General features: G+C 43.3%; 1 pseudogene; it reads left to right on the top strand.

The window, feature by feature from the left end:
* Positions 1-2048: 2048 nt before the first annotated feature.
* Positions 2049-2210, top strand: LOC125994903 (uncharacterized; annotated as a pseudogene).
* Positions 2211-3885: the final 1675 nt, after the last annotated feature.

The following is a 3885-nucleotide window of genomic DNA, read 5'->3' as shown; positions in this document are numbered from 1 at the left end:
TTATTCCCCTTCTCTGCCTGCCACTGAGGGAACCCAAAACTGAATAGGGTGCTTGGCAGCTTTTATATTTTAGTTTTTGGATCCTTCCCATTGATGGGAACTGGGAATGTTCTACAGGCAACTCCCACCTCAGTATTGCTCCCAGCAGAGCTCAGGAGATCAAACCCATTCAGGATCCTGCATGCCAAGTCTGCTGTTAGTTGGGTGAGCCATGCTCAGGCCCCCAATGGATTTTTTTTTTTTTTTTTTTTTTTTGGTATTTGGGCCATACCCGGTGAAGCTCAGGGGCTACTCCTGGCTATGTGCTCAAATATCGCTTCTGGCTTGGGGGACCATATGGAATGCCGGGAGGTCAAACCACGGTTTGTCCTAGTTTAGCGTATGCAAGGCAGACGCCCTACCGCTTGCACCACCGTTCCACCTCCCCCTTTTTATTTGGATTTTTATTTTAACAGTATCAGTGGAAGTCAGATTACAGTAGTGTCATCATACATTTGAAATTCTGAAAGATTTCTGTGTTTGTCTTAAAATTGGTGATAAAAATGAGCAAACTACGTCAATGGTAAAGCAAATCAATTATTATCTCCAGGGAAAAGAGAATGTCATGCAGGAAGAGAAAATGATAGTATCCTGCATAGCTCATTGGACAATAGATTTACACTCATAATAAGGCAAATAATGAATATTGATCTAATCAGAATTACAAATAATTATACGGGGTGGCCAATGGTGTGTGTGCAGAGGGAGAGCTGACTCTCTCACTCTCCGTAATGAGAAATGTTTAGAATACATTCAGACTTGAGAAGTCGAAAATCAGCTGGAGAAGCAGGTAGTCTATAGAAAATATGAACACCAAAGGACCAAAATCCTGGCTCTTTTGTGGGAACAGCAAAGGGAGAGGCAAAGGGACAGAATTTTATGGAATGTCTTCCTTATTAGGGCTCAGAGATGAAGCTGCAGACATGGTATTTGCTAGTCTAAGTGAAACCGAGTTTCATGTCCCCGTGGCTGCAGGAGATGGTGCCAACCTTGTAGGCTGTGCCCAGCTGCTCTGCTTTATGAGGTCCCTGATACCACAGGTCCTTTCTAGGTATGTGGAAACCAAGTATGTGTGTGTACCACGGCTTCAAAGGGTGCATAACCTCTCCCCATCCACTCTGAGCAGCAACCCCTGTGGAAGCACCTCAGTCAAGCCTAGTGTACAGGCCTCCCCACATCCCACCAAGGATCATTATCCCAATAGCAGCCACAGTACAAGGGGTGAGGGACAGGGAATGGAGGGTGTAACTGATTTTCACAACACACATGTAGCATTTCCAACTTTTAAAATCATGTGCATGTATAAATTTGATAAAAAGGAGACTAAAAAATCTAAGCAAAACCATGGACATTCCTGTGTGACCAGCTGCCTCATATATGGTGTTAAATTGCTCACTTGAGTCACTGAATAAATGCCCAAAGCGAGAGTGCATTTGTTCGTGGACGGCAGGAGGTTTGAAAGGCTATCCACAGGACAAGGCAGCCACTGCCTTGCACCCAGACCTCACCAGAGCCCAATGCCATTAACAATTTGTATATCATTATGGATTGATGGCTTTAAAAAAGATATTCTATTGTGATTTTAATTTGTATTTGACTACCAAATCATTTTACATGGTTAACATACTTTGCCATTTTTAGCTCTCCGTTGATTCATTTCCTAGAATGGCTCTTTGTCCCTTTTTATTTTTAATCTTAAAATGTTCATCTGTTTTATGATTGAATTGTAAGTGCTCTTAAAATTGTAACCCTGGGGCTGGAGCAATAGTACAGTGTTAGGGCACTTGCCTTGTACTCTGCTGACCTGGATTTGATTCCTGACATCCCATATGGTCTTCAAACCTGCTAGGAGTAACTCGGTTCCCTTGAGCACTATTGGGTGTGATCTAAAAACAAAGAGTAAGCCTATGAATTTCTTGTCTATTATATATTTTTGTAAATATATGACCCTCCCTACTCAATAGGAGTATTTCTTTACATTTTATTTTTATAGTGTATAAATTTATTATATCGCTTCTTGGCCTTTTGGCTAAAATCAAGTGTAGTATAGTATATAAATTTATCTATTTCTTTATATTTATTTTTGCTTTTGGACTACACCCAACGGTGCCTAGGGGTTACTCCTGACTTTGTGTTCAGACATTACTCCTGGCAGACTTGGGGGACCCTATGGGATGCCAAGGATTGAACCCAGGTCAGCTATTGCAAAGCAAATGCCCTCTGCACTGTGCTATTGCTTCAACCCAAAATTTTCTTTTCCTTTTTTCTTTTTTCTTTTAGTTTTGGAGTCACTCCCAGTGACGCTCAGGGATTACTCCTGGCTCTGCACTCAGAAATCACTCCTGGCAGGCTCAGGGGACCATATGAGATGTCAGGGATTGAACCTGGGCCTGTCCCGGGTAGGCTGCGTGCAAGGCAAATGTCCTACCACTGTGCGATCTTTCCGGCTCCCCAACCCCAAATTTTTATATTTAATACAAAAAATTGTGTGTGTGTGTGTGTGTGTGTGTGTGTGTGTGTATGTTTATAATTTTTGACCACCAGTGGTGTTTAGGATTTACTGTCTTTGTGCTCAGGGGTCATTCTTTGTAGTGCTCAAAGGATCATATGTGTTGCCGGGGAGTGAACCAGGGTCAGAGCAGCATGTGTGAGGGAAATTTTCTCCTGCTATTACTCACTGGTATAGTACATTTTTGTTGGTGTGTTTTGTTTTGGGGACATACCTGGCAGTCCTTTGTGGCTTCTCCCAGCTTGGTGGTGGTGGTGAGGTCACTCCAGGTGTTAAGAGGAGCACGTTGTACTTGGGAACAAGCCTAGAATTCCTGGATGCAAAGCTCCAGCCCTTAGAATCATCTCCCTAGACCCAAAATGGTACATTTTTTGATTGTTTGTTTGGCCACACCTGGAGCCATAGGTGGTGCCAGGGTTCAAAACCTAGTTAGGTACATGCAAGGGAACAACAAAACAAACAAAACAAAAAAAAAAAAACAAAGAAAATAAACAAAAACAAAAACTCTTGAGGGCAGGAGCAATAGTACAGCGGGTAAAGTGCTTGCCTTGCATGCAGTTGACCCAGATTCGATCCTCAGCATCCCATATGGTCCCCAAGCCTGCCAAGAGTGATTTTTGAGAGCAGAGCCAGGAGTAATCCCTGAGCATTATCAGGTTTGGCCCAAAACATAAAACAAACTCACCCTCTCCCCAAAAGAAACTTGACATCAAAAGTAAAATTTAAATTGGTATCTCTATTTTTTTTTTTTTGTGGTTTTTGGGTCACACCTGGCAGTGCTCAGGGGTTATTCCTGGCTCCATGCTCAGAAATTGCTCCTGGCAGGCACGGGGGACCATATGGGACGCTGGGATTCGAACGGATGACCTCCTGCATGAAAGGCAAACGCCTTACCTCCATGCTATCTCTCCAGCCCCTTAGGGTGTGTGTATGTGTGTGTGTGTGTGTGTGTGTGTGTGTGTGTGTGTGTGTGTGTGAGAGAGAGAGAGAGAGAGAGAAAGAGAGAGAGAGAGAGAGAGAGAGAGAGAGAGAGAGAGAGAGAGATAGATTACCTGTTGTATTATCTCTCCTCTATATGGAGCTTTTGCTTATTTGTTTTCTGGACATAGCCACTCAGGGGTTACTCCTGGCCCTGCACTCAGGAATCACTCCTGGCAGTGCTCCAGGGACCATATAGGGTGCTGAAGATAGAAACTAGGTTGATCACAAGGATGGGCCTATATTGACATAAAACATTCTCATTTCAAGTCCAAAATTAACCTTGGGTTCATGCTTGGTGTTGTATGTGCTCTGAGTTTGGACAAGCCAATGGTAACAGATAGCCATTGTTGTTGCAG

The sequence above is a fragment of the Suncus etruscus genome, chromosome 1 (genome assembly GCF_024139225.1).
Source record: "Suncus etruscus isolate mSunEtr1 chromosome 1, mSunEtr1.pri.cur, whole genome shotgun sequence".
NCBI classification, from domain to species: Eukaryota; Metazoa; Chordata; class Mammalia; order Eulipotyphla; family Soricidae; genus Suncus; species Suncus etruscus.
The sequence above is the reverse complement of the archived record's forward strand: the minus strand, read 5'-3'. Positions and strand labels throughout refer to the sequence as shown.